The following is a 26,753-nucleotide window of genomic DNA, read 5'->3' as shown; positions in this document are numbered from 1 at the left end:
GTTAAACAGCAGGGTTCAGAAACTCAAGTTCAGAATGCTTACACTCAAACAGATTGTATCACAGATTCAGTCCGAGGACTGGTTTGTCACAATAGACTTGAAGGACGCGCACTTCCATGTATCTATCCATCCTCATCACAGGAGGTTCCTGAGGTTCGCTTTCGGGGGCGAAGCATACCAATATCGGGTTCTTCCATTTGGCCTAGGTTTATCTCCCCGCACTTTTACAAAATGCGTGGATGCAGCTCTGGCTCCGTTGAGACTCCAGGGCATCCGCGTATTAAATTACATCGACGATTGGTTGATTTTAGCTCAGTCAGAGCAGGTGGCAGTTCAGCATCGAGATGCTGTTCTGTCCCACATAAAGAGTTTGGGGTTGCGGCTAAACACCAAAAAGAGTGTGCTCCTCCCTGCTCAGAGGACCACTTTTCTAGTTGTAATTTGGGATTCGATCACAATGCAGGCACGCCTGTCTCCTGCTCGTATTTCTGCGATTCTCACAGCCGCAAAGAATGTGAAACTAGGCCAGTCACTCACTGTGAAACAGTTTCAGAGACTGTTGGGTCTCATGGCAGCTGCGTCCAACGTTATTACTTTTGGCCTTCTGTACATGAGACCCCTGCAGTGGTGGCTCAGGACCAAGGGGTTTTCTCCGAGGGGAAATCCGTTCCGCAAGATCAAGGTCACGCGGCTATGCCTTCGTGCCTTGGCCTTGTGGAAGAAACCTTGGTTCCTCGCCCAGGGCCCAGTGTTGGGGGCTCCTTGTCGACGCGTCACGCTTTCGACGGATGCTTCCCTCACGGGATGGGAGGCGGTCATGAGTGGCCGCTCGGCGCAAGGTCTGTGGCAGGACCATCAATGTTCCTGGCACATAAATCGTTTAGAGTTGATGGCGGTATTTCTAGCACTCAAATATTTCCTGCCAGACCTGAGAGGCCATCACGTCTCTTCTGGACGGCTCCCCCTTGGAGATCCCAATCAGGGTGGACCTCCTGTCTCAGGCCGGGGGCACGATATTTCACCCTCGGCCGGAGTTGTGGAAACTGTGGGCCTGGCCTCTGAGGGGGCCAGGCTCAGGGAGACCGGTCTTTCGACCGATGTTGTAGAAACCATTCTTCAATCCAGAGCTCCTTCCACGAGAAGGCTGTATGCGCTAAAATGGAAACTTTTCACCACGTTGTGTGTTGAACGTCAGTTAGATCCTGTTAACTGCCCTGTTGGTTCAGTTCTTGATTTTCTGCAAGACCGTTTCTCGGCCAGGTTATCTCCTTCCACCCTAAAGGTTTAGGTGGCGGCTATATCTGCCTACCACACCCCTCTGGGGGGTACTTCTATTGGGAGAAACCCTCTAATTCCTCGCTTTCTCCGTGGTACATTGAGGTTGAGACCTGCACTGCACGCTAGAGCACCGGCTTGGGACTTGGCCATTGTACTCGAGGGTCTGGCTTTAGCTCCCTTCGAGCCCATCGAGGAGGTTTCTGAAAAGTTCCTCACTCTAAAGACTTTATTTCTCCTTGCTATCTCATCTATCAAGAGAATTGGTGATTTACATGCTTTGTCGGTTGCTCCTTCATGTCTGGAATTTGCACCTGGTATGGTGAAGGCATTTCTCTACCCCAGGCCGGGTTATATTCCTAAGGTCCCACTGAATGTTGGGGGCCCAATAGTGCTGCAGGCCTTCTATCCTCCACCCTTTAATACCCCTGACCAGGAACAGCTTAACCTGTTATGTCCAGTCCGGGCTTTAGATGCCTACGTTCACAGAGCTGCCCTGTGGCGTAAATCTGAGCAACTATTTGTTTGTTTTGGGTCACTCAAGAGAGGATGCCCTGCATCTAAGCAGGTTATGAGTAAATGGATAGTCGAGGCTATTTCATTGGCTTATGAAGCGGCCGGACAGCCTTCACCTATGGCTGTGTGGGCCCATTCTACTCGGAGTATGGCGGCCTCTATGGCCTTAATTTCGGGAGTTTTCCTTCTTGACGTGTGTAATGCGGCAGGATGGTCCTCTCCGCATACATTTGTCAGGTTTTATGACCTTGACCTCTCCACTCCTGGGGCGAGGTTGCTTGCTTCTTAGTGTGCGCAGGACCTCACACAGAACGGGCATTTGTCACTATGGCGTAGTGGGTATAGGGTTCCCACCGCGTCTCAAACGCAGCTCGAGTTCCCTTGAAAGGGAACGTCTCAGGTTACGTATGTAACCCTGGTTCCCTGATAGGGAACGAGACGCTGCGTTTGCCTGCCATACTTCCTGCATGCCCTGATCGACTTGCTTCAGGTTTTTCAGAAGCTATCGCGGTCCGATTTCAGGGTTGCTTTATAGTTTCCTGGTCTATGACGTCACCTATGTCGTAGCGGGCTTCCATTGGACTGATTTTACGCGTGCTTCACGACGTAATCACGCAGAGCGTTCCCACCGCGTCTCAAACGCAGCGTCTCGTTCCCTATCAGGGAACCAGGGTTACATACGTAACCTGAGACGTTTTGCATTGATTATCTTTGAATTGATTATGAAATTATAATGATTCATTTACCTGACATATTAAATTGTGACATTTGATTATTCTAATTGACTTTGACATTATTTGCATTCAAGAGTTTAAAAGAATAGTAAAACATTCGCTCACATTTAATGATGCACAGATATCATTGAAAAACCTTTTCATTTTATGGAGTCAGATGAAACGAGTTAATACATAAGATAAAATGTATTGCATTTAACCAAAAATACTTTGCCACGAGAAAAGACAGTAACACGCAAAGACCTTCACCGCTAATTCGAATACCGCCATTGGATCGAGTTAGACGGCCTTATAATCAGCAGTCTTTAGAAATCAGCGCAGCGCAGCGCAGTACAAGTCAAACTATGGTATGTTAACAATGTTGTGGCTCAACAATGATTTTATGTTATGGACATAAAACATAAATTTAGGTAATAATAATTTACCATATTTAGGTAAGCCCTAAATTATGGGGAAAAATGTCCCAACAAAGATGCCACTATCCAAAATCCTTGTCCTTGTGAGGACATTTTTTCAGTCCCCATGTGAAAAACAGCTTATAAATCATACTAAGTGATGTTTTTTGAAAATGTTAAAATACAGAACGTTTTCTGTGATACATTTTTTCATGATGCTTAGAAAGTTACAAAGAACAGCATTTATTTGAAATTAGATTTTTTTTTGTTAGAATGTAAGCCTTTAACTGTCACTGTTGATTAATTAAATGCTTCCTTTTTTAATGTAGATATATGCTAGGTTTGGTTATGCCTTTGAATATGCAGTATTTTAAGCATCAAAAGTTTGAAGGCATTAACCAGCATGCTGTGTTTCATGCAGATGTATTTTGGAAACTGCCTAAATCATCTACACATTAACTGTACTACTTTCAACTGAACTTACTAGGTTTCAAGTTTAGAGAGTTGAGCACCAAAATAAAAGCACTTGTATAATGCAGAGCTATTCAATGTGTGTTTTTTTGGTTTCACTTTATTTTACAGTACGTGCACTTACGTGTACTTACAGTGTTCTTACCTAAGAAAGTACTGGGTAATATAAAATAACTACAAAGTTATGTTTAGAGGTAGGTTCAGGGTTAGTATTACCCACTTATTGCAATTACTATAATAAGTACAAAGTGTACATGGGGAACAGGACTGTAAAATTAAGTGCTACCGTTTTTTTTTTCTTTCTAGTGTGCAGCTATGCTCTCCAAAGGGGAAATGAAAAAGATCAATGTTGGAGAGTTTAATGAGGATATAAGATGTCTCTGGAGGCAGTTTTTCTCCCTATGAATTTTAAGAACGTTTCAGGCCCAGTCCAATGTCAGGCAGATTTGCATTTGATTTATAGTCACTGTCAATGAGATTTTGACAGATGAGTAAAACCAAAATATTCCCATCTTTTGCTCTATTCACCCGGGAACATAAACACAACCATACATTTTTAGCTTGCCCTTGCTTTTATTAATAAGTTTCAGAGGATAAACCACAGGACAGTATTACATTTGAAAGAAGCATTATTGCATTACAGCTGATGATGAATCTTCCCTTATGGCACACTTTGAGACAGGAATAAATTACATGCTTCAGTATTAAACAGAAATGAACAAAAGAAATCTTTCCAAATTGCTCTTTGTGTTAAATTACTTGTACTGCATGCTAAAAGAGTCTGAACTTCGTTTTGAACCATGTGCACCTTTCTTTTTTTATGTATTTTTATGGACCTGTGGACATATAAATAAGAATGAAGAAATCACTCTTCACATCCAGAGCTCTCCAAGAACAGCTTGAGAAAGCAATATACTTCAACATCAATACATCAGAAGCAAAGGCATACCTTCATCTCCTCTAAAATGAGCCCAGTGGTCTCCTCCCACATTTCAGGCTCTCATTTTACCGCAGTTCATTCGCCTGAAGGGCTAAATTGTCCCCTCTGGAATATTGGCTCCAAATATACTATTATAAAGCAATTTTGTTGGTAAAATAAGCATGATGTGGCTGCTGTTTTTGAGGCAGCAGTCTTTTTTCATTATTAAAAACCCTCCTGAGATGCGCAGTAGTGTCACATTTAACACAATTCACCAACATATACTATTCATTATATGAATCTATTCTGGTAGAGAGAAGATGTGTATGCTGTGTTGTTTTGATTTTTTTTTTTAAACAGACTTATATTGTGGTCATTACTGCCTTCCTTACAAAAATACAAACATCATAAAAACACTTTTTTAATTTCCCTTGAACAATATAAAAAAAGTTAACGACACCAATTTCTTTGAGCACTGCTTTTGTTGATCCTTTCTTAAGTGTGTGGTTAACCCAAAGAAAGCAATAGTCGGGCAGTCCGTATCCCCACGGGACTCAATTAAACCTTCTGACTTTCTGTAGCAAAGGCATTTAATTGTGTCCATGCGTTTTATCTTCCTAAAAGTTCAGGGTGTTTGGTGACTAAATCCCTGCTAAGTCATCACATAATATTTTATTCTGCTCAGAAGGAGTAGTTTGCCTTAATACACAGATTAGATTGTAGCCTATCAGGAGACTTCATGCCTTATTTGCATTGTAAAGATAAAACCTAAAAAAAACAACAACCCTTGAATCATTTTCTACACCGAAATTAGCTAGATGGTGCTAATTATGATGATTATGATTATGATTATGATTATTATGGATGCTGAATGATTTGGATCACTGTCATATAGGTTTGGATTGTTGAATCGTTCAATGATTTCGTTCATTGATTAATGAATTAGCATGGCAGTTGCAACCTGCAGTACAATATGACAACCAAACAGAAAGCTTGCATTCTCATTCCTGATTAAATAAACTTTTACATACAAAAAGTGGTAACACTTTACAATAAGGTCCCATAAGTTAACATTAGTTAATGCAGTAATACAAATAAATTGTAATGTTAAGTAACTGTTGTAAACTGTTGGTTCAACATGGTTCCGAAATCATATCTCTCTATTGACAACCATTTAAAATGAGCTATGTAGTCAGATTTGTACATACATGCACACACGCACACACGCACACGCACACACAAACACACACACAGACACACACACACACACACACACACACACACACACACACACACACACACACACACACACACACACACACACACACACACACACACACACAGTTTAGTGTGAGGGGCCGATGTGTGAAACTTCGGTAATTGACATCTAACATAAATATCTCATTAAACGGCACACCTGAATTTATTTGCATACATTTCAGGAAAATTTTAAAAAATGCTTTCACCTCCAAAACAACTTACAGTTGCCCCTCTGTTTTGACAGAATAGGCAACATTTCACATCCTACCTGTTATAGAATTTAGCACATGCATCTCTTAGACCTCTACATAATAAATTGTCATCCTATATATCACAGTGTTGTCTTTAGTAATGTTTTTTTTATTTATTTCGCCTTCTTCACATTCACCATTGCTGGCAGTCTGATGGATTGTTATTGCACTCTAGAAGTCTGGATTTTATTCTAACTTATTTGTTAAGGGCATAACTCAACCTGATCCATTTTACTCAACACCAGACCTCACTGAAAACAAAAATGGGGAAAATGCTAGTCAGCATCACTCCTGATTCACATCAGTCTGTTTGGGTTATTTTGCATTGCTTAAAATGAAAACATGCATCCTGGGTCCATATTTAGCATGCTAATCATTCCCTGACCATAAATATTTGCTATAATTAGCTGTTTTTGTCTTCTGGTGCATTCAAGATTATGTTTATACCATAGAATGGAGAGAACAAGCCTCTGTGCATCTGAAGCCCAATGGCTTCACCCCAGGAGAGACAATTAGGCTTGTTTTTTCATGCATTCTGTAATGACTGTGTGCACATTGTTTCTCAGCGCTCTGCAGACGAGCTGTCCTATCATTCTTCAGCGGTCAAACTGTGCTCTGGGTCAACAATGCACTAAATGCATGCTAAATGCCATCACATTCAAATTTAAATAATGTATCACTCAGACAAAATCAGGATTCTGACAGCAGAAACTTAATTAGCAGTAATTACTAATTTATCTGAATATTTGTCAATGTCAGACCTAAAATTATATTCTAAAAAATGGTATTTGAATCATTAATTGGACCATAACATACTTTGCAATCTTAGATTTCCTCTGAGAGGGATCCTGCGTTCACAATATAGTTATCACCCTTCTGTGCTGTACTGGGACATGGGTTCGGAGTATGTGCACATGGCCACTATGCCAAAAACTGTTACTGTTACAAGTTACTGTGTTTTTGTTCAGTGGCACCTGATTAAATTGTACTGAGATAAAATGACAAATTACTCTACTGTTCAACTTTGAGCTTTAGGGGGTTCTCAATTCAGTTTAGTTTGTGACAAAGAAAGGCCTTGATACACCTATAGTAGTACTCACCTAGTACTCACACAAAATATGGGGATTCTTAACATATCAGAACCATATATTATATTAGAATTTTTAAAATATGAATCAATATTGGATATATTTCCTGAGATTGGGTTACAAATGCATTATCATTTCCCCTATTTTTACATTTAGATTTTTGACATAATCTAACGAATTTTCACTATAGTAGCCTACATACTGTAATGTTGTAATGCCTAAATTCATCTTCGGTATTTAAAACAATTGATATTTTTTTATTTATCTTTAAGAATGACCATTTATTGGTTATTGGCCAATAACACGATAAAATAGTCATTGACTTATCAGTATTGGTCAGATCTTTAATATTGTGCATCCTAAACAAAATACATTTGCCTTATTTATGTGTAAGACACTCATGGATTGTTTTACATTAAAAATGTGATAATAGTTCTGGCTGTTACACAATATTACATTTTGCTCTATGGTTTAATCACTAATTCAAATTTGGCTGAAATATTAAATACATAGTGTAATGTCAGATGGTAGATACATTTCCTGTAAAGAAAGTGGCACATGCTGTCACTTTTTTAATTAGCAGTGACCAGATAATTATGCTGTATTTTCTGTTACTAAACATATATTTCATAATAATTTTCTTAATTTTCTATTTACTTATGAGTTAACTATAACGTGCATCAGTGGTCAACGGAAGGTTTCACATGCAATTTGCCAAACTTCAGATCTAAAAGCCCCCCACATATGCATTTGCGAGTTAAATATAGTGTCAAAGATCCTCCCATGCTGAAGCCAGAGACAGAGTTTGTAACATAAAGAGCCACCAATATTACTTACTGTATTGGATATAATAAAGCTTCAGTCCTGCCTACTTAGTCTTCTAATGAAAAAAAGAGAAATATCAACAAGTGATTTTATCCATATAGTTTCCATAGGTTCATAGGATTGCACTGCAGCAGCTGTAAAGGTGAATGACTGGCCGCAGAAGCGAAGAGGAAGCCAATAAAGTGCCGCCCTTGAGTGTGAGCCAAACGCCCTGTGACACACTCAACCCTCCACAGAACAAGGTCTGCCAATACAATTCATTAGGCAGCCAATTACTCACTGCCAAGGTTTTTTTTTTTTTTTACAGTAACACTCCCTGACCCATAAATAGCTTGCTACTGGAAAGGAAGCTGTTATTTTGCCTGTGCCTTACCTGTTTGGCTTTCCAGACATGGAAATTACTTGACTTTGTCCTGCATTGAGGGCGGGATATTTTGAGAGCGGAGGCCTGCTCCTTCATCGGTTCTTTTCTTTATTGGTGTCCCTTCAGCATGAAGCGTGTCAGCCAAATCAATACAGGACTCTGAGGGAGATAGATGAAGCAGACAGTGATTATAGGACCATGTTTTATGTGTTTGCTGCATTATTAACCAGGAGATTTCATTTTGAATGCTCCTCTCCTCCTGAAAGGCCTGAGAGCTTAATTACAGAAGAACAGCCTTGACCATCTGCTTTCATACAGCCTTGCCTCAGACCTCAGACTGCAAAACCGGAGGCACCTCTGTCTTACATCAATTGTATAATAAAATTTTGATTGAAATTCTGGCCCTGTGCACAATATGAGATGAATCTGATGCAAACTTGATGTAAAAAAAATCCTTCTTCATGAGATAAGGCTAGAGTTTGCTAATGTATTAAGGTGAACATCAGAATCATTTAAATTATTATTATTATTTTTTACATATTCTGTATACGTGTCATATTAAATACCCCATGAATCAAAATTGGAATTTTGTGGCATTTATTTCATAATGTATCTGCTAGTTTTGAAGACATTTAAATGCTAATGCTGGGGTTTTCAAACTTCGTGCCACGAGAGAGTCACAGGGGGGACTGTGAAATTTGAGATACATTATTATTATTTTTTTACAAAATTATTTTTTAGATAAAAGTTAATGTTTGCTCAATATATTTGAATATATTCAAATATGAATTACTGTAACATTTTACTGCATTTTTTATTTTTACCTCTGCTTTATGAAGACTCGTTGGAAAGCGTGAGGTAAATCACAAATATTTTATTCTATTGATAGTCTTATTTTTTATTAATAGAAATAAAAAAACAAATTTACATGTACAGTAATATAGTAGGCTATGTACTTTTTTTTGGACAGTAGTTTTTTTTTTTCTAAAACCTATACGTTCAAGTTTCTTTTCAGCACTGATACTTTTATCTTGCTCACTTTTAAACTTTAAGTACTAGATAGATTTTAATTAAATGGGGTGTTTCTCTTTCGATTGTAATGGTGGTCTGCAGCACACACAATGATAGAGTTAATTATTTGACAAAGTCATTATTTAAAAAAAACAAACACAGGAGATATCTTGGAATACATATGAGAAAATGCAATTTTTAAAAAGAAAAAATAAATGTTTAATTGTTTTTGTTTTTTTTGTAAAACAAAACCGAATTCTTATTTATACTCCACATTTTTTGTGATTTGTAGAACAGCTGGTCCAACATGCAGGTTTGTATAGATACAATTGGATTATATATGCCATTATCATGTAAATGATTTAATATTTAATATCTTGTAACAGTTGAGGTGTCTGATCCCATCTCTTCATGCCATTGCTATTCGGCATGTGGCATTAATCATGTAATTATCGCTGTTTGCTTGGTGACATCCAGTCAGTGTTTTGGTGGCTTTTACCTCAGCTTCATTATTCAACATTGAAAAGGTTACATTGATTTGGATTTTCTCTAAGGGCGTGGGGGAGGGGGCCATTTTGCAGTCTCAGGAACGAATCTTAATATATCATATCATTTTTGACAGTTTGGCGAGGGCCTTCAGGAGACATGGGTATTGTTTTTTTTTTGAGTCATGGAATTGTGTTTGCATTGCAGAGCAGCCATTGGTATTAAGAATAATGACCAAGTGACACAGATAATGTCAGGGTGAAATTTTTTGCATGCAAGTTGGCCGGTGAAATGACAAGCCTTTATTTATGACACGACAATCTTTGCGCTTTCAATTTGCCCAAGTTGCTGCCATGACCTTTCTCAGAATGATATTTCTGTGCAACGTTGGACAGCATTTCATATACCCCCTTCCATGCACCCCCTCCCCCCTCCCATCTTAATTAATCTTGTTCTCTATTTTCTGTCTCCTTGTGTGTTTTTTTTAGAATTTGCTGAATTTTTATAATGTTTATGCAATGTCTTCTTCTGTCTCTGCATTCATTGTGTTCATTACGGTCAAAACTGAATAGGCTTGTATTATTGTTTCATACAACAGCTTTGTCGCTTGCGTCGTCTATCTAAAATTGAAGTGAAAGAAACAATGCATTCTGTTTTGAAGGATTGCTGTGGTCCTGAGCTACAAATGTTAAGACTTAAATGCAAGCGACATTACATCATCTTCTCTCTGATCTGGTGAACTGAAACATTGGATCAAAATGTTGCGTGGGGTGCAGCACAATGTAATATTGGTGAAAAAAAATATTATCCACTGACTCAGAAGAAAGGTGTGTTCCAACATGATCTCATTAGTATTCATTGCTGTTGGTGGTTGTAACACATACATTTTCCCACATTTGCATAGACTCTGTGGCATAAATTTTTACTTATTAACCAGTGGTTATATTTATGTTATGGGTGAAGTTATGGACTCTTATTATATTATATTATATTATATCATTTTCAGGGGAAACCTGTAGATTTGAAAATTATACTTTACACATTATTGTTGAATCATGGAAGCTACATCAGTTACTTTGCCAAGATATCTCTATTTGTTATGTATCATGTGTCAGACAGAGAGAAACAGGCATATGAGAATAAGGCTATAGGTGAGGAGGTCTTCATTCCAGATTTCTCTGTTCCCCATTTCTCTATCCTCTCACCCCATCATGCCAGCTGTAAATGGTTTATCTGGGTTTCTCCTCCCTCACCCCCTCATGCCCCTACTTCTCCTTCCTCTCACCCTGTCATGCCTTTATGTTTATCCTTCCTCTCACCCCGTCATGCCTTTATGTTTATCCTTCCTCTCACCCCGTCATGCCTTTATGTTTCTCTGGGGCGGTACAAAAAGGATTGAGCTTATATACACCACTCTGGGACTTACGACTTCCTTGTAAGGTAGAAAAACATGTTGCTTATGTTTAAAAATGGAATGTATACCTCATGCTTACACATGGTAAAATCCACTATCCCTCTGTGCATACATTTAATTAATTATTTATTTGTTGTTTATTTGAATAGGGACAGATACAAATAACAAACATAGATTATTACATAAGAAACAATCCGATGCCTGTATCACAGTGTTTATAGCCATGGCTTATTTGCAACACCTGTCCCTAGAAGGGCTTTTAACAGTTACGATAATGAAAGAATACAAATGTACAGTGAGTACAATAAAATGTCCAGAAACCAGTTAGCACCAATAAAAGTTAGTATAGTAAATAAACACATTCACTCGAACTCACACAGATGCACACCTCACATACCAACAGATATACATTTCATATGGCATGATCACACTGTTGCTGCTGTATGAGGCAAGGTCAATGGTTTTTTTTATGTCTTTATATTTGTAGGAAGACAGTTCCACAGATTGACTCCTTTCACAGAAAAACATTTTGGGCAAAAGATGTTTTATAAAATGGAACTTTACAGTCTCCACATGTAGCAGCTCTTGTTGGTCTGGAGGATTCCAGCCTGGGGCTGGAACATTAGTGGTACATTTGCATCAGTTGAAACATTTCTTTCCTTGTAAAGAACATGTACACATTTAATGTATCATCATCATTGGAACATCTCTGCTCAGTGAACGTGTTACATTGCACACATACCTCTAAGGAAAATATAGCTCATCTCATATTTCTGCTCAGCACACATGTACAACATACTCTGACTCCACAAAATATATTATGAAATTATTATGAAAATGAATAAAGAAAAATAATACTAAAAAGATAACATTAAACAGTAAAATTTTAGTCTTCAAAACCACACTCAAAGATAGATATAAAAAAATCCAAAAAGTTGTTTATTGAACAGAACTCGGGAGAGAGTGAGCGCTGTGTGTGTGTGTAACTAGAGAGCCTGTGGAGACTGTGACAATAATATAATAGAATTGTCACGTTACATTTAGTTCTGTGGACTCTTATTTTGACATGCTGTTCTGTTTCCCTTACTTACTGTTATTTACTCCTGTGTTCTTCTAATGATCTCCTGCATTTATAATTAAATGTGACATATTATGCCCCTTTTCATAAAATGTAGTATAAATCTATCGTGTCCCCAGAATGTGTCTGTGGAATTACAGCTCAAAATACCACCCAGATCATTTATTATAGCTTGTCAAATTTGCCTCTTTTTGGGCGAGCGAAAACGCGTCGTTTTTGTGTGTGTCCCTATAAATGCAAATGAGGTGCTGCTCCCCGTCCCCGTTCAGAAGACGGCCGATCCTTTACACGTGCTTCGGATACTCAGGGGGAGCCGCTAGCAATTTTGGGCAATATGAAAGAATCTGAGGTTGGGATCCTTACCGCACCCATTCTATTAATAAAAATATAAATAAAATCGCCCTTTTCAATTGCGTTAAAACTGGTTACACTGTTGTCGCTTGCAAAAACAAATGGCAGCGCTGTGGGTGGAAACATGCATACTAAGGGGCGGTGATATTATAATAAGATCCCTTCAACGTCAGAAGGGCAGCGAAATCTGATCGGCTAATTTTGACATGCTTGCAGAGAAAGTCTTACCAAAACAAAGTTACTGGGTTGTCACTTTTCTCATTTTCTCTGCTGGCTTCTCGACGACTGGTGCGTCCTCTCAGCATATGTTTGGTGTCGTTGTAAAGCGCCGCATTCCATCTTTGTGAAAACTTATAGCGAATTCTCGATGGCATGAGTCTGAACAAATTAAATGTGATTTTCAAACCCATGCTGATGTAAACAAAACCAGGTCGTTGCTAACCAGTCGTAATAACGCCTTTGGTGATTAATCAAAACACACCACACATTGCATTGTGGTATCATGGAAGCGTCCATCCTCTGAAGACATGAAAAGTGAACTTTTAATTAAGGATATGGAAGATAGTGAGAGTGCGAGTGCTTAGTCGATGGCTAATGCACCAAGGTCGGTGAATATTTTCGGAGGCAACTGACATGGAACATTTTGCTGAAATTATTAATGACTACTTCTGTGATAATGAGCCACAACCTAAACAGGATGATTATGGACATTAATGTAAACAAATCTTGAACAATGGTTGGGCATGGACACAATATAAAACTGTGATGACTGTATTAAAATGAACGTTGCTCTCTGTGTTGATCACTATTAATCTTGCCACACATCAATGCAGGAAACATCATGAAAATTATTTTCCAGAATTTAGTCTTTTTTTTTTTTTTTTAGAAACTTGTTAACATGAAATGGGCAATTTGTTATTTAATGTTATTTATATTTTGTTGCATAATTTTGCTACATGGATAGCCCTTAACCAGTGAAACACTTCTCAAACTGACTGTTAAGCAGAAAAATCAGTTATTATTATGAAATATTCTTTATAATAATTGGTTACACTTTATTTTAAGGTGTCTTTGGGCGTTTTCACACCCTGAAAGTCTGCACCAAGGTCCGAACCACAGTTCACGTTTTGATAAATTTTATACTTTCATAAAGTTTTGGTTTGGTTTCACACTGCAATTATGCGGGCGAACTAAAGAACTTTACGTGACATACTTGCGTCCTGCCGTCATCTATGTGGGCTGCATCTTGACATTGATTGGTTTGTAAATGGACGCGTGTCTGACGTCAGCGTGTTGTCAATTCGGCGGGTAACTTTGACAACATGAATGAACAGACGTATATCGTTGCACCTATATTTGGAAAGTGTCTGCATTTTTGTTCGTTTTTTCTAGTCGACTTATGTCATCAAACCATACTTCAATTAAAAACCTCGTCTCCTCCTCTCCCCATGTGCTACCACGGCTCATTTTTCCTGTCACCTACTGTTTTTTTCGGCTATGCGGGAACCACCGGAACTTCCTGTAAAAGGTCTGAAAGTCCGAACCATACAGAAATGCTTTCACACTAGAAACGAACATGACTACCTCTTTTCGTCGGACCAAATTTCATCTGTTTGGTCCGGACCGTGGTAGGTTTCACACCTGTAATTTTGATTCGGACCAAATTGAAAAGTCCGAAAGTCCGGACCAAACAAGGTAGGTGTGAAAGGGCCCTTTGTTACAGTGTATTTATACCTTTAAGTACTGAGTAATATTAACTAGATGCACTTTGTAACAGTGGTGGGTGGTGCCCTAATCTTAAATTATTTATTTTACAGAAGGAAATTCGGGCGCCAGACAGTTTTATAAAAACTGACAAAAATTAAACAACCCAGGATGGCAAAGAAAACCACTGATTACACACAAAAAGCATATATTTCAAAATAGGTTTCAGTTTAACTGTAATTTATTACTTAATGCTCATCACACCATTCAGAAGTTACTGATTTTGAAAACAAAACAATAAGTCAATAAGTATATGCATTCTCAACGTTGGAGTTCAATATCAGTTCTCACACAAATATGAAACAATACAAAAACTGGGTAATACTGTTCACACTCTAACTGGGCGTCCACACAGGCAGATTCGAGTGTCCATAGTCCCGCCAAACTTATCATATAAAGAAAAAAAAAGGGAAAGAGCAAAAAAAAAAAACATTGAATAAACATATCGTGGGTGAAAAACAAAATTCAAATATATATCAACGATAGTACAGATTCAACTTACACAATCAAAAAAGCAAAAATATACAGTAAACAAATATGCGGTTGTGAATGGAATGCGTGTGTGTGTGTGTGTCTGAAAGCGTGTGAATGAATATAGTGTATGACTGTGCGTAAAACACACTGACCAGTTTTGGCAGACGGAAATCGCACCAGGAGAGTGTGGTAGGACCTGATCAGGCTCCCGGAGGGAAGGTAACCCCTTGTTTGAGTGAATCGTTCACTTACAACAGCCGGTCTTTGAGGTGCGTCGCATTGGAATCCCCAGAGTCCACGTCGCAACAGACATTAGGCTATAGGAAGGACGCCTCGGTTCACCCAACACAGGACATTGTCCATTCCACTCGGTAATCGCTAACTTCACTCACAGGTCAAAACAACACAACCAGGTGACATGTCCTCTATCCCCTTGGTTAAATATACCTTGCCTTCATTTCCCTTTCCGCCGTTAATTAGCCTAAATTAGTCACTCCGCCCTTTCAATTAAAGTGAAAGTAAAGCGTATAGCCGTGTAGTTTACTGCACTGTCAAAACTTACTATAGGGTTAGGATTAGGTTTGGTTTAGAGTTAATTGCATGTAATTATGCATAATTTATAGTAATTACTATATAAACTACATGTAACGTGTAACAAGGGCACTGTAAAATAAATTTACCAAATTTGGTGTTATTAGCAGGGATTTTAAGCGATGGTTCCTAGATGATTTTGTTTTGGAGCCTTAAAAAAATCTAACTTCATTCATTTTTGTTGTCTGATTCCACAAATCATACATCGTTCTGAAGGTTTTGTTATTGGAGAACTCTTTTAAAAAAAGAAAAGAAGAGCTCATTCTGTCTCATTTTGCCAGCATGGGTCACATGTAATATAATACTAAAAATCGACTATACCAATATATTTAGAATATAATAAAAGCATTCATATTTTTAATGGTCTTAAATCATTCACAAGTAAATCTAAATTTTAGATACTGTCAATATTATACATTGTTAGATATGAAAATTCCTACAAATTCCTATGATCTCAGACTTTTTATTCAGTGGAACTAAAGTACAACTATGTATTTTATTTGAAAATTATGATAGCATCACAAAAAAAAAAGTTCATCCACCCACACAATATCTATACGGTGAGATTATAAGGTAACAGCTGAATAATTGAACAAACTTTTTGAGTGTATTCTCTATGATTGCCTTCAAGGTAGCTCTTCTCTTATAAAATGGGCATATAGCAGTTTCGTGATAGTGTAGCATCTTTGTGACTATAGCAAATGGATCTATGAAATAGCTTGGTTTTGTTTATAATCTTTATAAAGGATATTTGGTGAAACTATAATACCATTGGCTTCGATAGTCACATATAGTATCATATAGACAAATTCTTGGTTCTTGTTTGGTATATGAAATGATGTGTCTGGATGTTCAATTTCATGCAGAAGCAGTTTCATCTTAAGTGAAACTTCATAGAAAATAAAGATATACGTTTGACGGTTTGTGTGTGTGTTTAGGAGACTGAGGAAGACTGTTAAATCTGGCCATGAAAATGGGTTTACAGCAAGTCTCTCATCCATTTCATGAGGGCTAGAGCTGGTTGCCCAAGAACAGGCATTTGGGTTACTTCAACCTCTCTGCTTTTCCATGCTACATTAATCTAACTATCCACTTTAAATCTGCTGTGAAATTAGCCTGTCTAAATACAGATCACTTAGATATTGGCTGTTCTTGCTCTGTCCAAACATCTAAGAAAGATGTGTGTACATGTTTGTGTACATGAAAGGAACAGAGTTAGGCACTGATTTCACAGTAAATTTCTGACTACAGTAATTTATTGTAAAATAATAAGTCTTTAATTCTTTATATTGCTGGCGAGTGAACTAGAATACAAACTGTTGTATTAATATTACATAGGCTACTTGGACGATATAAATCACAAGTTTAACCCTCCTGTTACCCTCAAATCCGATAACATCTTTTACCCACTGGGGTCAATTTGACCCCAGTAATTTAAACCTCCAGAATATGATTTTTTTTTACAAAGGTTTGTGTCTCAGGTAATTTATATCTTTGTTGACTACTTAAATAACCTTTTAAGTTGACATCCACCCACCACCCCCCCGAACCCACCCCTCCCCACCCCTTATACATCCAGAATACCCATTGCACGAATATGGACAAATTTACAAATCACCATAAAATCTTACTGATTGACCTAAAATTGGAAAAGTATACATATTTTTGGTGTTTTATTTGTTTTATTATATTTCTAAGTATAGATTTTGGTAATCTATAACATTTGGAAAGAAAAACGTCTCGGTTACGTATGTAACCCTCGTTCCCTGAGTAGGGAACGGAGACGTTGCGTCAGATAACGACGAATGGGGTTTCGCTTAGAAAGCCTATTGACTTCGAGTATACAAAACGAGCCAAAGAAATGCCATGGGTCTGCAGAATTTGCATTGCGTATCTCCGCCTTACCTCGTGGGTATAAAAGGAGGACGCCTGCAACATGCAGGTATGTTTCTTCGCTGAAGATCCGAGACTGAACTCAGGCGATCCCCGCGGTACAGCGGAAGTGGCAGGAAGACGTAACGTCTCAGTTCCCTACGCAGGGAACGAGGGTTACATACGTAACCGAGACGTTCCCTTCCGTTGTCACTCCGAGTTACGTCGGATGACGACGAATGGGGTTACCAGTCTAATCACGCCACCCTCTCGGTTGTCTTCTAGTGCCCTGCGTAAATCTGAGATCCCTGTCGTGATACTGGCACGGATGAAGGACTCCTATTTAGCACAGGAATACCAAGGTACACTGGGGAGCATATCCCATAGCTTTATAGGAAATATGCAATTATTGCCAACCCAGAGGGGGTTAGAGAATACACATATGACCCAAAGGGATGCATATGGAGAACACTGGGGTGTCCAGCCGCAGGTGGAATATTTGGAATATTTCAACACCAGGGCTGTCAAGGTGGCTTGCCAAGGGAAAGACACATGCTCAGAGAGGCTTACAGTGGAAATACACATGTGGGGGTCGCTCAGAGGAGGGACCATGCACACGGGAGGCACCTAGCTGACGCGCAGGCAATAGACACTGGCGCCGACGTCAGGAGTGCTGGAGGAACTCAGGGCTTTCGGGGAAGCTCACCTGAGGAGAATATCGCACATTTCCAGTCCGTGGAGTGGAATGTCGAGCAAGCGAAGGCACCTGAGTGGGTCCAGTACTAGCTGGTTGAAGCGAGTACATGAGAGGACACTGACTTCACTCGGAGATAGTAGAATCTGGCGAATGTGTTAGGTGTCGCCCAGCCTGCAGCTCTGCAGATGTCTGTTAGCGAGGCGCCATGCGCAAGAGCCCAAGAGGACGCCACACTCCGGGGAGTGGGCAGTCACACCAAGGGGGCACGGTCGACCTTGCTGCTGGTATGCCAAAGCAAAGGCGTCCACTATCTTTTCCAGTGAGAGAGCCTTTCCCTTCAGCTTCCCACCAAAACAGACAAAAAGCTGGTCTGAGGTCCTGAAACACTGCGTTCTGTCTACATAGGGGCGGAACGCACGTACTGGACAGAGCGGAGAGCACGTACTGGACAGAGCAGTGCCAAGGCTGGGTCTGCCTCCTCCAGGGGCAGCGCTTGCAGGTTCACCACCTGGTCCCGGAAAGGAATGGTAGGAACCTTGAGCACATATCCAGGCCGGGGTCTCAGGATCACGTGAGAGTAAGCCGGCCCGAATTCCAGGCACGCTTCTTCAACGGAGAATGTGTGCAGGTCCCCTACCCTCTTGATGGAGGCCAATGCAGCCAGGAGTGCTGTCTTCATTGACAGGAACTTAAGCTCCACTGATTTCAAAGGCTCAAAGGGAGCACTCTGCAGGGCATTTAGAACCACTGAGAGGTCCCAAGAGGGAACAAGAGGAGGGCGAGGAGGATTCAGTCTCCTCGCTCCCCTCAGGAACCTGACGATCAGGTCGTGCTTTCCTACGGACTTACCTTCCACTGTAACATAGTGTGCGGCAATAGCGGCAATGTATACTTTTAGGGTGGAGGGAGACAGTCTTCGCTCCAACCCTTCTTGAAGGAAGGAAAGCAAGACACTGATCGAACATCTCCGGGGGTCTTCTTGGTGAGAAGAGCCCAGTTGACGAAGAGGTTCCACTTAGCGTAGACATGTCTCGTGGACGATGCTAAGCGGAAGTGATGGTAACCACCACCGCTGGTAGTAGGATACTCAACCTGCCTCATCCCGTCCAGGAGCCACACGTGGAGGTTCCAAAGATCAGGACGAGGGTGCCAAGGGTGTTTGGATGTCATTTTCAAATGAGAGAGATGGAGAACATAGAGAGCACACAGAGCAAAAAGAGAAATGGTTTAGAAGTCTTCTGTTCATGCTTTTATAAAGTTTGCTCCTCCCCTTTGTTTGGTAAACCATGATAATTATGTTTTCCCCTCCCCCACGGCATGGGGGGAATAAATTTATGTAAAATTATAATGAACATTATACAATTATAACATGTTATAGTGACCTCAATAAAACAACCAAAACAAATGTGTGTGAAATTTTAATATTTCTTATGTTTTATACAGCTAAAAGAGCCTGGGGTCAAATTGACCCCAAGGAACACCGATGCTTCAAAATGTGTACAGGACATTGAAAAAATATCAGAAGGTTAATTTTATGTTTACAGAGTTGTCCCCATTAAATTAGGAAAAGTCATTAAATCTGAAGCAAAAAAAAATTTTTTTAAATTTTTTTACAGACGTTAAACATTGAATGGGGTCAAATTGACCCCAAGGGAGCACATTTTACATTTTGCATTTTTAAATTTGATAACATTAGAAAGAAATAGCCTACTAACACATCAAAGCACTGAGACTGGATCAATTTAGCAAATTATGTTTGAGTGTCTGTTATTAACAGAGGTGGAAATACCTATGGATGTAATGGAAGGTCATCCAGAACCAGAGGTGAGTAGTACATTTACTTGAGTATTTTTTTGGAAAAAATTTACTTTTAAGAGTAGATTTAAATGTGGGTACTTTTACTTTAACTCGAGTACATTTCTAATGATGAAAAAACTCTACTTTTATTTCGTTACGTTGGGCGATGTTCCACTCATTACTTTATTTTAATGCAATATGTTGTTGAATGCGTAGTTTATTCCAAACTGCACCCGCGCACAAAAAGTATTCTCGTCATTTGATAAACTTAGGATTGAGCCACTGTAGTCACTTGGACTATTTTAATGATGTGTTTAATAACTTTTCGGGGAACACGTGTCAATCCCTTAAGAAGCCTATGGAGGAGTGATCCAGCTCTCAGATTTAATCAAAAATATCTTAATTCGTGTTCCGAAGATGAACGAAGGTCTTACGGGGTTGGAACAACATGAGGGTGAGTAAATACTGACAGAAATTTAATTTTTGGGTGTACTATCCCTTTAAAATGACTGCTGTGTTCCTTATTAGACCCAAGAACAGAACAACACAATCGCTTAGACGCCATTCTGCTCCAGTGTATGAACAATGGCGGACTACAATGACAGCTTGCTCAGGGCGGGTCTGTGTTGAAAAGCTGCTGTCAATTATCAATCGTGGGCGGGGCGTCCAATCTAGTGACGTCACAAGATCGAACGGCTCAATTTGAGGCAGGGAAAAACATATAAGAAGATTAAAACAAAAACAATGGATGGATTTTTATCATTATATGATGGTTGTGTACAGCCACTGCCAACACACATTTCAGTACAATCAACTTGTAAAAGTGCATGTACCATTATATGACCCCTTTAAGAACGCATATTGAGAAACAGCCCCTAGCAGCCCCTTTCAATCTATTTAATTAATATTAGATTCTAACCTAACTCTGCTGTTAGTTTTCGTGATCTTAATAATAAAAAAATTTCGTCAGACGGAAAAAAGCAAAGTGCAGCAAACGGACATATCCTATCTAGACGGGATTAGATTTCTCAGAGGACATCTGAGTTAGCCAAGAAAAGGTCATTTTCAGATTCATGAACAAATGGAAAAACAATCAATTTGTATGTGAATTTTGGCCTCACTGTCTTTTTTGACTCACAAATGACCGGTTCAATAGAGTCATTTGCAACCCGCTATAGGACAATTTATAGAAAGACATGTTTTTGCCATTATTTGTGGTACGCTTGAATTGAAGTGCCCCTGCTGAAAAGTGGTACAGGAAGCACTGCTTACATTTTTATTTTATACTGGGATAATTCTGGGGTGGCAAATGTGGTGGCAAAGTTTTTTCTTAGGGTGGCAGTTGGATCCCCGGTAGATCCGTCTCTGAGAGTCAATGAAGGACAGGCTAGGGCCACACAAATGTTTTTTTGTTTGTTTGTTTTTCTTTTTTTACGATTTATGCTACATTTACATTAAAATAAATGTTAAGAGAATAAATAGACCTGAATGGGAGGCTGTAATCGAAAAATTTCAATATAAGTTAAATGTGACAGCTGTAATTGTAATCTTGATTATTATTTTATAAATAATTTGCATTATAGACTATTTGAACATTATGAAGCAAAATATTGAATGGAAAAAGAGACTATATCCACTTTTGGAAAAAGTACATTTATCAAAATATTTAGATCGCTTATATGACGAAATATTCTGCATTTACATTCTTTTTGTAGACACTTTTATCCAAAGTGACTTATAAATGAGGAACTTCAAAAGCGAGATACTGTAATGACCACAATGTTTTCAGTATTGAGATGAGATGTTTCTAAATTGAAATGTGCATTCTGTAATTTTAGGTTTCAGACACACATAGAAATTTACTACATATTCAACATATGAATTGAAGACTCCAATCATATACAGTATGTAGACAAAATAAAAGCTTTTATTCATAGAATGAATTAATCATGGAGCATTTTTTTTCAGCCAAAAAACATTCCATTGTTTTGTGCCAAGCTGTATCCACAGAAGTAAGTGTCAGTAGTCTAAAGTGATGCCAGTGCAACCTAAAAAAAATACTAGTTCACATTTTAGCCTTTAAGTCATGCAAATGGATGTTGTAATAAAACACACCAGCCAGTTATTGTAATATTCTATCAGAAAGAAAATACAACTGTTGGAAGACGCAGCACTATCTGCCAGACCATGTCTAAGACTGTTCTACACATTGACAGCATTTGGTGCTCTAGATAGAAGGGTTATAAAGCCGAGAAGGACATTTACGGGAGTAAGTGGGGCAGTTAGGATTGTGTCGTGGTTGAGGAAGATTGATTATTTCAGCAGAGGATGCTGCTGTGATTTCCTTCAATGGGTAAATCTTGGTTCTTCTGCTGGGGTGAGTGATCACAGTCTAGGTGGAAGTTCACTGCTTTTTTCTTTTTTTTAAACTAAGCAAAGACTCTGGTTCTGACCCTGTATTCATCAGAAAGGAAACTGCTTGTCCCCAAACACTGGTTGCTAAAGGCATCAGGACAGAATCTTTCAATATTTAAAAAAATATTTTTGTGTTTCTGTTTTTCCAGTTTACTCTGATGGCATTTTAAAAAAAGAGAAAGAATTCAAAGCTTGGAAAGTAGACTAACCTTTTTTAATAATCCAGTTCTGTGTATCCTGTTGTATCCTATATTTACAGGAATTTATTTGAATCAATATTGTGAAATAGTCATTGGATACATGCACCTTTCCTCCTTGTCAGTTGTTTCTCTCCATGAAAATAAGCAAAGGCGGCAAACTTCTGCTGTTGTACTAACTGAGAGAGAAGTTTTCAGACATGAGGTTTGCTGCATGACTGGTGTTAGAAATTCTCTTTTTGTTGCACACAGTAGATGCATTAGTAATGGATGACTCTGGTTTTCTCTCCTGTTTTGCAGAAATATTCATCACAAACTTGTAACATTATTTATATAGAGGAGTTCTTGCTTCGGTACACCTAGTGCTGCCTCATTAGTATTCACTATTTAACTGGTACTTTATGGACTGCAATCAGATTTCACTTTAACTTTTCCTCAAACACCATCCTGAGCATCTCAACCGCATAAAAGATACACAAACCTCTTGTCTACAGGGGAACAAATTTTGTAATGAGAAATGGGATCTGACGGTAGCACTCGTGCTGAACGGAACAGCCATGCAAAATGAGGTCATGCTAGTGAAAATGTTAAGCAAGTATAATAAATGGTTGCATTTTCTGCTTCCCATGTTTTTAAAGAAACAAGTCCAATGTAGAGCTTGTTCACTATCCAAGTGCAGGAAACAGCATCTGGTTAAAGCTCAACATAAGCCTTTTAATTGGTCGAAATGTTATGTGCATGGATGTGGAGGATTAAACCAGTGCTTCATTTAGGTTTGACTGCACATATGACAAAATCAAGTGACATGTAATCCTTTTAGTGCATGTATGTCTTTAACTACAGGCTACTGGTAAAAAATAGCCCCACACCTCCACACGGAAAGTTAACACTGAGTAAAATTGATAGGCAATCTGGAGCAATGATTGGGCAGCCTTGCCTGATCTTTAACTGCTTGCTAAAGGGATGATAGAAATTGTCTCTTTCACTAAACCAGCCCAGACACAATTTTACGACCAGGGTCACTGTTTCGTTCAGTGATGCAGTGTCCAACAATCAGGGACAACAATCAGGTACCTTCTGTTCTGTGATATATCAGCTAACTCAAATGACTTGATTACTAGGCCTATATAACAGATACAAATGTTCTGTTCCCTCAGCCATATTTGGTACCAAAATGTGGTCAATTCTGCAGGTATTTTGACGATGCAAACCTGTTATAAGACAACATTTCCAGAGAAAACCATTTATGTCTGGTTTGTAGAAAAGTAAATATGACAGCACATGTCTAGGACTCATTAATAATGATGTATGCTGGCTTAAAGCCAGTGTGAAAGCATTTCAGGGTAATTGTGGAATGGTCACTTGCCCATTTGTGTCAGTGCTGCATTGCTACTGAAAATCTTGCCCTTGTTGATGTTTGCTTATATTTCCTTTTACAGATATCGCAACAAACGGCTGGTAGGGCCTACACAAGCTTCCTCCTGGGTTAGTGACATCACTAACCCTAAAATTTACATAAACCCCGCCCCCGGAACACGATTTATAAATTATCATGACAGAATATACTAATCAATGACTAGAAAATAATTACACATAAGCTACATATACATCAAATAACCATTCAGAAATGTTGTCAACATTGTAGGGTATGGACCAGTCAGACATACACTAATTATTCATTATATACAAAGGTTTATGAAACTCCAAAACTAACAGCCCAAATGAACGAACACAAGGGCAGAAACAGTAACCAATGTTTCAGGGCTGATAAGGAGATTTTACGACCTCCGAGGAATGTGGCCACATGCACAAGAGAGAGACAATGGAAGACAGAAACCCTGCATTAATCATAGACTAACTGATCTATAAATGAACATGCATAAAACTGTGAAAGAAACAGTGTAAATGGTTTACTGTCTCGTGTACTATTAGGTATATATTATGGTATGTACCTTGGTATACAACCAACTAACGATCAATGTAACCTCACCTGTATCATGCCTCCTACCTAAGTAATCCTCATTTAATGATTCACACTTTGATGTACATCACCTTCTTCTAGAATGCAGTGTGGATGTGTTATAGCTATCTGAGCATTAATGAAGGTATAACCATGCTTGGGACAAAGACTCGTAAATCAACTAAGAGCCACTTTCCCTCTCAGACATGTCACCTTTCATCCAGCCGCAACACTGTTTCTGGTGATACTGGGGAACCCCCTCCCCCTCCACGGGGCCCCAGGGCCCAGCAGGCCTCGATCCAACCAGATATGGGCTCAAGCAGGAGAGAGAAGACTCCCTCACAAAGAACCAAGGACAATCTCAGGAGTTTTGGAACAAAGACTATAACCAACAACGACTCCAATCTCCCACTCTTCCGACTTCCTCACTTCTCCTGGGTGCTCGGCATGGCCTCAACAAGGGCCCAGGCCTTGGAGAAAGAGAACTCTGAACCAACTTCCACTTGACACTGCCGGAACCATCAACGACTTCAATTTTCAACAACTTCAAGAATTGTTCCCACTACAAATGCAAGTATTCAATTCAATGAAATGTGACAATGACATTCTGATGGTTTCCAATTTCATCCTATCACTAACCTATTTCTGTATTTATGTATATATGTTTGTTTAGTTTATTTATGTTTATGATTTAGTTAATAAAACGTATGCACTTTGTGTATTTGGTTCTGATTTGCTTGCAATATGAAGTCCCTTTATGGTTTTTGATCTTGCTACATGCTCAAAATGCTGTACATGCTAAGAAATAATTATTCTTCTGTGGCCAGGGAAGAAACCCTTTTCTTAGAATACATTAATAATCAAAAGAGTTTGTTGGACAAATGGATTAATTGATTGTAATATTAATTTAGCCATGTCAAGTTAATCCAATTAACTGACCCAAATATTCATAATTAATCATAATCACAAAGTTATTATTGATTATTGATATTTCATAAAGCTAAGCTCCTTACAACATGTTGTCTCTTCTGCTTGAGTCTCTCCATTTTTGGCTAACTCCAGTTTGTACATAAAAGGCTAAAAGTTTTTGAAATTTTCAGTGTGTGTGTCTGTGTAAGGTAATGGAAGCTGAAATGAGTTATTGAAGCTAGGCCCTCTGTGCTACTGCTTTTTTGCATTTAAAGGGACATGCACAACAATGGTGCGTTTTTGCTCACCCTCAAAAAGTGACAATTTTAACATGCTATATAAAAATATGTATTTTAAAATGTAATTCATTCCTGTGTCCAAATATGCCTATAGAAGGCAAAAAAAGATTCTGTATCTGATTTACCTTATTATCGTGTAAGGCCATGGTAGGGGATTTGTGAATGGAGGTGAAGCGACATATACTTTATTTTGATGGTCCCCTTTAGACATTCTGTTGACTGTAAGTAACATGGCCTGCAGGTCAACTAATTCTTAGTAAAGTATTATTAGAGTATTAGTCGACTATGCTTAATAGGGCTGCCCCCTAGAATTCGACTAACCATTAGTCAACTAGAAGAGGCTTAGTCAACCAAAAATTGTATTAGTTGAAATCACACAGTCCTCATAGACTCAGGTCATAGACTGAAAACACAGAAAACATTATCAATAAATTATTAAAGTGTTTAGACTGTGTCCTTGCTGTTTTTTCACAACACGTTCATAATCATTACTTTTACCAGTGCGCTGTTGCAAGCTTTACGCGTGCGCTTGGCTATGCATTATATATAGCCAATTAATGGCTTATTATTATGGATTATATGGCTTATTAATATACATGTGTGATTGGTCGACTAATTGCTTAAATGAACGACTACTAGTCAACTAGAAACATCTTTAGGAGAGGGCAGCCATAATGCTTAATATCTGCTAACACTTTTATTTTGATTGTCCCCCAACAGAGATTCTATTGACTATAGGTAACTTGTCAACCTGTTCTGCTAAGTCTAACCCTAACCTAACAGTCTACTGAACTCACCTGAAGAGAGTTAGTTGACATGTACAGTATGTGCATGATTTCCATTACACAAGAGTAGATGTTAAACTTCATGCTAATTTGTACAAGATAAGCCAAGTCGCCAAGATAAGCACCAACTAAGACGTAGCTTTACAGTAATCTATGTTTCTCCATCCATTTACGCTTCTTTCCATATGGTGATGTTGATCATGATCAGCCAGCATTTTCCAGTCCCTAGCAGCTTCCAGTTGTCCTGGGCGAGAATTCGTTTTAACACCTATTCTTGGTGGTTGCTCGCCTGGGCGGAGGAATATTGTCTTCTGTGTGTAACGTTTTGCTAGAACAGGTGGCAACTTATTGGTCATTCTACGCTTGTCTTCCAATAATAAGGCCAAACATCGGAGTACTTGGTCATGGCGCCAAGTAAACCGACCTTGGCTAAGAGCCACCTTACATCCTGTCAAAATGTGCCTTAATGTGGCAGATGATGAACACAAAGGACAAGAGGGATCCTCTCCTACCCAGAGGTTTAGGTTCTGTGGTGATGGGAGAACATCATATGTT

Source organism: Siphateles boraxobius, unplaced genomic scaffold, assembly GCF_051911475.1.
Source record: "Siphateles boraxobius isolate OS27281-9 unplaced genomic scaffold, OSU_SipBor_1 29, whole genome shotgun sequence".
In the NCBI taxonomy this organism is placed as follows: Eukaryota; Metazoa; Chordata; class Actinopteri; order Cypriniformes; family Leuciscidae; genus Siphateles; species Siphateles boraxobius.
The sequence above is the reverse complement of the archived record's forward strand: the minus strand, read 5'-3'. Positions refer to the sequence as shown.